The sequence below is a fragment of the Simochromis diagramma genome, unplaced genomic scaffold, assembly GCF_900408965.1.
Source record: "Simochromis diagramma unplaced genomic scaffold, fSimDia1.1 OVJJ01000463.1, whole genome shotgun sequence".
Classification (NCBI taxonomy): domain Eukaryota; kingdom Metazoa; phylum Chordata; class Actinopteri; order Cichliformes; family Cichlidae; genus Simochromis; species Simochromis diagramma.
The window spans coordinates 5789225-5797891 of record NW_024386941.1 but is presented as its reverse complement, the minus strand read 5'-3'; positions in this window follow the sequence as shown (position 1 = coordinate 5797891).

Here is an 8667-nt window from a genome sequence, read left to right as displayed (position 1 = left end):
GAGTGTGGAGTAAGTGCATATGAGAGCATGAGGGTGGGAATGGATGTTTGTATATGTGTGTGCCTGTATTTCTGTGTCTATATGTCAGGTTGGGTGTCAGGCGCCACCTCTCTGGGGACATCTTAGGCCCTCCAAGGTTTGGAGGCCTATCTCCCCCTACCACCACTTCCCCTGCCAGTGGCGGACTCCCTCAGACATCGGTGCGTTGGTGGTTCTTTGTGTCCGGGGATGGGCGTCCAGGTACACACCGGCTCACTCCTTGGCGGCCGCTTATCGGGGCCTGGAGCCTGGGGCTCGCTCGGGCCACTTCGGAGGTGGGGTGCCCCCGGCCTCTCGGCCTGGGGCTCGGTCACTCAGGCACGGCTGGCTGCCGGCGGAGCTCACGGGCGCGTCACTGCAACCCCCCCTGGCTTCTGCTCTGCGGCTGCTGAGTGAGCCCTCATCTGGGACTCTCCTCAGCTCTTTCTGGGACAGTGGCGCGGCTGCCCCTCTGTTAGTCTTCCTTGGTCTCTTGTGTTCTGGGGGCCTCTGGATGTCTGGAGTTTTGATCTCCTCCATACCTGCTTCATGCCCTGGAGGACGGGGCTGTGGCCCCCCCACACCCTCTAGCAGATCATTACATGAAGGAACCTTTTAAAAAAAAAAAAACAAGCGCGTCCATGCTCACAGGTGTACACACGGGTGATCACACCCACAAACTACACCCTTTTTGGCTCCTACCTCAAAGCACACTGTGTTCTGTTGATCTTATGTGCTGCACAATAATGTTTAATATTTAGTATTTACTGTCATATTCCCATATATCATTGTGATGTTGTTTATTCTATTACTCTTGTCCTCTTCTGCTTGTTTTCTTTTTTCTTTCTCAGCAGGTGATCCAGGTGATTGATATATGCATTTTTTTTTTTCTTTTTTTTTTCTGCTCATTCTGTTGGTTTTTGTTTTTTGCCCTTCTCCCCCGTCCCTCTTCTCAGCTGTTTCTCTTTCCCTCTTTCTTTCTCCCCTTCTTTCCCCCAGTCAAGTCTGTCCCGTATTCAGTAAGTGAAAATAAAATAAACAATAAAAGGTGAATCAAATGAACCATTACGGCAAGGCTGGGATGGTCAATTTGGTAAAGTAAATCCGTTGGGCATCTTTCTTTGCCTTTAGACAACAATTCTGATGGCAAAAGAGCCAAACGGGACAGGCGCAAAAAAAAAAAAAAAAAAAAAAAAAAAACTTTGAAAGAAAATGGTGGCCGTTACAACTTATGTCTAAAAATGTATAGTTCCATGCATCGGTTAAAACACTCAACTCCAGGTACACGACGCCCAGCTGGAAAAACACAAGTCGAGTTGCCCGAGATTCACAGAATTTACAGAAAATATTACATTTTTGTGATTTATATGGTTGTCAGGACGATAAATGTCTTATATCGAGATATTAGATTTTTGTCATATCGCACAGCCCTAGCCTCAATCTAATTTTTTTAGTCAATACCCAGAGTTTGTGATCATCGGTGAGGGCATAGATCTGAGCTCTCTTTTCACCACAACACACCAACACAGCATTTATATCACTGAAGATACCACACCAGATGCTGCAGATCCTATGCCAATCGATCTGACATTCCACCACTCCACTTCCCTCACTCTTGAAAAAGACCCCCCAAAATCCTCCACTTAGGGTAGCAATGCATTCTAAGCTAAAAGTGACTCATGCCTTTTCCAAAATAGAACCACATCCTCAGACTTGCTGCCAATTTCATGCCAGCTGCCTTACAGTTAGCTGAAAACTACCCCAGCACAAGACGGCAGTCATGACCCGATGAAGCCAACACAACCACGTGATCAGCAAAGATGACAGAGGACAGCCTGAAACCATCGAACCCAACAGTGTACACCTCTGACTAAACCTAGAAACTCTGTCGATAAAATTGTAAAAAGGAAGAGAAAGAAAAATAAATCAAAAACACCAGACTGATAACTTCAAGTCTTACCATAAGATTACATGAGGTTGACAAAAAACAAATAAGCAACAGTGCTTAGCTACTGTCCCAAATCAACTTTATATTTCAACTTTAAAGGTTTGGAGAAGAAAACTGCTGAAAAGTTGTGACGTGTTCATCATCTAACTCATCTAAGTTCACTGTGTCATCATTTTGGTTTCTTTAGTTTGGATCTGTCTCTCAGTTCGACTCCTTATTAAACACAAATCATTAGATTTCCCTTCAAATTCACATGCATTAATCTTATACTCAAAGCTACTGGTTGGATCCTCAGTTATACAACTATCAATCACCCGTGACTTATTCGCTGGTCGAGTCCTGTGTGAGTCCAAGGACGAGATGTGTGCAGCCAGCAGAAACTGCATGAGTTTGCGCAGTGGCAAGAAAGAGCAAAACAAGCTGCAAGTGAAACACGGTAGTCAGTTAATACTGGGTTACAGAGGCTTTTTTGAAAGCCTAATTTTCCAGCATCCAGGCTTTGTAGAGTTACACGGCTCTTCAAAGAATTGCACTATATCTGATAACCTGATGTTCCGTCTCTTCCTTCTGTATATCCTCTTAATCAGTCATGTAATGAACGACACTGGTGCTACAGTTTGGATTAATTATACATCAACCCAATTAGACACAGTACATCGATGCTACAGCTTTATCTGATTACAAGACCAATGGAAAGATGAAAAACACTTCATATTTTACATAAGTAGGCCTTCTGTATCTCCTTGAGGACACAGAGTCGAAGCAAATTAGTGCAAATATTTTTCTTGGAAAAAGGACAAATCGCATGCTAAATTTTTTGTCACAAGTTGCGTTTTTCCAATTTGTGTTTGTAATTAGGGTGTGCAGGACCCAGACATCCAGCGGATAATCTGGCCTTTCTGTATTAGATGGGAAGTGGACCGTGAAAGTAATTGGTGAGTGGAGCACAAATTGGATCTAAGCGTGATGCGGTTTTTATTCCTCTGAGGCAATGTTTGCAAAGCGATTAGAACAATGCTGCGGCTGCACATTTTTAAAAAACTTTATTACATACATTTGCACACATTTATGATTGAATGTTAACAGCTCCAGTAATCAACCTGAAGGTGGTAAGTATTATGCGAAGCTTACCATCAGCTGGGGAAAAAGGTTACGTTTACAATGGCGGATTTGGCACTATGATAAATGACCATGGATCATAAATAAATAATAAAAATTAAAATGATTTTCATCGCTCAACTGTTTCAGGAGCATTTCAGTTAGGATTTCTATTAAATACTCCAAAATAAAGTGCCAAATCAACCACAGAGAATACAGATTGCAGAGTTGTTTTCTAAAAAATATAAAATCCAGAGGGACGGCTTATATCCAGTCCTGCTCCTGGAGACCTGTTGCATGATTTACCAAAAGTTATGTGAGGCAACTAACAAATAACATGATTAGACACAGATTCATTAGGAAATAGCACCAAATGGTAATGAGATCTTGTGCCTGAGCAGTTAACCACTGGGGATTCAGTAAGGCAGTAATAATCATACTTGTGCGACCAGAAAGCATAGAGATTGGATATATGTGCAGTCTGTGAACACTTCCCGCTGATAAATGGGGTTTTATCACTTCGGCAGAATCTTGGCCAGTATGCCTGCCTGAATACTGAACAGGACTATTGTGTAGATGGGGAGTGAGGATGAATGGCAAGACGATTTACTCTGAGGACAAGGAGGTGTGCAGGAACTGATGCCATTAAGCACGAAGGTGTTGTGCCAACATGAAGATGAATGTAAGCTCCTTTCTAGCTACAGTACAGTGGATTTTGGATTAAAGCAGGTCAAAGATAAACAAACTTCACATAAGGAAATTAACAATGATTATCAGAGCCATTCTTTAAAACTAAAAAAAGGAGCACATACTTACATTTCAGAAACTGGCACCAGAAAATAACTGCCACTTTTGCAAACTGAAATTACTTAAATGATTAATCAATTATTCAGATAGTTGTAAAAGTAATCAGTGTGGAAAAAGGTAATTGATATATTGACTAATCCTTTCGGCACATCTTAAAATTAGGGCTAAATCAATACTGGATTTTGAAGGTTAATGACAATACCAATATGTGAGTCAGTAAGAAAATTAAATTAAATTAAATGACTGTACATCACAAAAAAAACAAAGTCTATAAATTTCTGTAGTACAGGTTTGGATGGGCTTGTATTTCTATAGCTAAAGCATTCAACTGCCCAACAGCAAGGGTATCTAGCTGTTTGAGGGGAAATGGCACTCCGGAAAATGTGCAACAACTACTATCCCAAAAAACTCAGTTCTACAGTTTTGTTTAGATTCCAGGTGCCATTGAATCTTCTCTAGGAGGCTGTGTTCCACTGCAGCTCACTCAGTATTTACAATTTGATCACCACTCTTGCCATACCTCTGCATGACAAGAACAAAGAGGCAAGTTTCTTCACAGGTAACAAGTGGTACCGTAAACTAACACCAGAGCCAGGATTGCATTCAACAGCGACTGAAGTTCAGCCACTCCCTTAAGTAGTGGCTCTCAACAAGGTCATCACAGGCAGGTGCATGATTGCCAGCAGGTATGTGGAAAGAAATCTCCACAGAGTCCCACTACTGCACAAAAACCAATACGCCCACATGCAAATGCACACACATGTAAAGACACTAATAAATAAGACCGAAACTGGCAGGTCAGCACAGTGAGGACAGAGCAACCATGAAGGTGAACTCTTGATCAAAAGCAGAGAACTCCATTTCAATCTTAACAGTCCTCAAAATGTAAAGAGAACTTTCACCATCTACAATTTAAATGAACTCCATTTCCAGAGAAAAATCAAGTGCTAAAGCTTAAAGTCCCATATTTCTTCTTAATAGCTACATGGTCATTTTTGGACTGCCCTGCATTATTATTAATGATTTGGAAGATTAAGGCTTCTCTGGTGTGGTAGGCAACAAAAACTGAGATACAACCGTCACAGAGGGATTATAGTAGTGATGTAATGGTTCTGAAACCAAGACCAAATCCACAATACACGCACCACCAACCTGCTAAAGATCGTGGTCCTATCCGAAACCACAGATTTGGAAAATCATTACACTCGGAGTCTCAAACAGTATACTACAGGTGGCAGCATTGTTATCAGTACTAATTGTTTAAATTGAGCTGTACCTAAAACACTTGAAAGTTTACATTATCAGAACCCTGCTGAGCTCACTACACCACATTTTGCAAATCTAATTGGTGGGGTTGAAAACTGGTGGGTTCTTCCCTGGTTGTGCTCTGTGCCTGTGGCAGTAAACCCCCATCAATTACCTGCTACAATCTGCTTCATGCTGAACACGAAGGAATGTGTCAACAACCCACAATACTGTTCTGCACACACATGAAAGCCTGGCCATCCAAATAGAGTAAAACCTCTGACAGCATAAATTACTGGGCGGAAAAAGGTGAAGGCGCTGAACATGTATCAACCCTCGTCTGCTGTCAAAGACAGCAGACAGGGAAACAAAGGAACCCACAGTGGCTGAGCAAAAAAATAGACAAGGATGTAAAATGTGCAGTTAGAGGGGATAAGAAGACCAGCCAGTTGTGCTGGACAAAACACTGGCCGACCAATAGGTAGAACAGTCATATAGTAGCATCTTTTAAGGGACTTTCAGTAGGGCTGTGCGATATGACCAAAATCTCATATCCCGATATTAAGACATCTATCGTCCGATAACGATATAAATCACAAAAATTTAACATTTTCTGTAAATTCTGTGAATCTCGGGCAGCTCGACTTGCGTGAAGTGTTTCCAGCTGAGCGTTGCGTACCTGGGGTCGAGTGTTTTAACTGCTGCATGAAACTAAACACTAGACATAGGTTGTAACGGCCGCCGTTTTCTTTGTGAGTATTTATTACACAGCGTTCTGCGGGGAAAAGCCTGTTCTAACGTTTGAGTCTAAGGTTTATTTTTTAGCACCTGGCGGCTCTTTTTTGCTTCTCATCCGTAAACACTCTGCATCTTTCGCGTGATTCAGTTTATTTTTGAAAAGTCTCAACAGGATCTTGAGCTTTATTGTGAAAGGTTTATGTGGAAAATAAACAAGCGGACACGCGGTGGTTTTACCGTTGTTGTTGCTAACGACAACGCATAAAAACAAGCGCTTGTCTGTCTGTAGTGTGGTTATATTAAATATAAGAGAAAGAGAGAACTTTAAGAAATTAATATAGCCACTACAGTGACCATCAAAATAATGAAAAAAATATTGCCGTAAACAGTTTATTTTGCGACACCACGAAACAAACGATAGCGTAAAATGCAACGATAGACGTTTTTATATCGTCATCCGATATATATCGTTATATCGAACAGCCCTAAATGTCAGCTCTTATAATAGTGACTTCCTGTTCACCGAGGTAAACAGGAAGCAAAAATAGCCTTCAGTCGTGTGTGGTGGCAAGACAAACAACTTCCAGCACAATCCAGTGTGCTCATTGTGTAGTTGTGGAAGAGGAGCTGTGGAACTGTTTGATGAGGGATATGTGTGGGTGCCTCTGCCATTGTTCGGCACAGTTGAGAATCATTTATCACAATAGGAGCACCTGGTGTTCAGAAAAAGCTTGAACAGAGCAGGAGCTGGAACACCACAACCAGAGCGTCTTAGCTAACAAAGAGGGCGAAAATAGCAACATCTTTTTCCGCATCTATCACTGTTCCTCTTCACATCTCACTCCCGCTCCTCTCTGCGGCTCAGCTTTTCCCTCCTTTTTTCAGCTGCTTTTAACATGCCTCCATCTCCCCATGTTAATTTGCTGCTTCAGTGACACGCATCATTGGGGGAGTCATTTCTAATAACCCCGCCTGCCCCCGTACAAGTGCCTTTGAGTCATGCGCTAAGATGTCATTCAAATTATTAAGCATAATGGTGAAAATGATGCATTTCTAAAGCTTTCCTTGCTTCCTGACATGACTGTGGTAAACTCAACACAGCTAACCAATCCTCTGACATTTTCCCTACCCCCCCAACCCTCTTCACAGATAAACCCCATGTCCCCATCTCATCTTTTTGAGGAAGAGCACGTACTGAGGTGCTGAGGTAAATCATTTCATTTTCCTGAACGTTTTGCCACAAGAAAAATCTTTTTATTACTGAAGGATCTGTGTGTCACAACCTCCTCAGTGTCTTATCGCATGTCATGATGCACAGCTTCTCATTTAAAAGGGTTTCAAGGTAGAGGGGCTAGAGCTTTCTTTACCTTCTTTTCCCTGACCTGAGTCAAAGTAATTATTCATTCACGCAGGGCCGTCAGGGATGATCCGCATATGACATTTTCCCTTAGCTGCTTTGTTGTTGCAGATCCAAGGCAGAAAGATTGTCGGAGCCCAACATCTGCTGTTGTCTCCCTTAGCCTCAGCTCAGTACAACACATCTAGGCAGCTAAGAAAATAACTGAACAGAGCCACAGGGATTCTCCTTTTCTCATTTACAAACTTTTTAGCATAAGCAACACATGTGAGGCAGATGGCAAGCTCCAAACATACCCACACAATAATCTTTATTATTTCAGTTATGCATTATGTTAAAGTAACACAAACCGAGGTGCAGGACAACTTACTGTAATATGCAGACCATTACATGAGAACGTGTTGTATCGCTACAACCTGACGGAGAAACTGTTTTTCTTTGTCTCTGTTTATTTTCTAATTTCACAAATACAGCCTTGACTGCCTAGACGATGCCACGGTGTTCTGGATTAAAAAAAGCAGAAAGCAGATGCCTCTGTAATAAAGACAATTAAACAAGCAGCTGCACCATCTGCCATTGTCCGTGACCAAAGTAATGAGTGGAAAAAGAGGTCTAAGAGGAATTTTGGGAAGGTAGCGATGTGCATACATTCTTAGGCTTATAAGGACCTGCAAAAGTGCCAAGATGGGTCAAACCACACTTATTTTTTTCCAATCTGTGTAATAAGTATGACAGAGGCTTTTTAAGCAATTAAGCAAAGATGACATTCAGCTTAAAGGACCCAAAACAGATTAAAGATGCAGGATAATATAATCTCTGGCATTAGTCATTCCTCCTCCTCTTCGTTTCCAGCCTTACTTCTGCCTCCTGCGTGGCCTGAGCCATAGAAGATAAGTGGTGGGGCAGTGTGTGACCTTGTCCATCTGGGGGTGATTAACTCATTATGCCTCAGAGAGTGGTGACATTCATGCTTGGAGGCCAGCAATTGTCCTCCTTCAAAGGAACAGCAGCAGGTGAAGAAGAGAGAACATTATCAGCAAGACGGGGGAAAAAAAAAAAAAAAAAAAAAAAAAAGGAGGGTTTCAGCCTCACATGCAATGTAGCAGTGAGATTTCTTTAACATCTACAATGAGCATATATCGAATGAGGTATTTTGCATTGAATGACCATCTATCAAACTATTTCACATCTTGTTTAAGCACAAATTAAACAGCTTTAATCTGTTTTCTATTGTAAAGCTTAGTGTTAATATATACAAGCATGAAATTATTACTGCAGCATTCAAAGGCAGGGCCAGAGTTTCAGTGAGGTTCTTGGCAAAGACTTGAAATCGTATGTGTTCAAGTGCTGCTGTGTGAAAAAACGTGAGCAAACTTGCATAGAAGTTACTAGATATGGGAAAGAAATGAAATGTTAGTCTGATGTGTTATCTGAGTGCATGTGTGGGCTGAAAAGG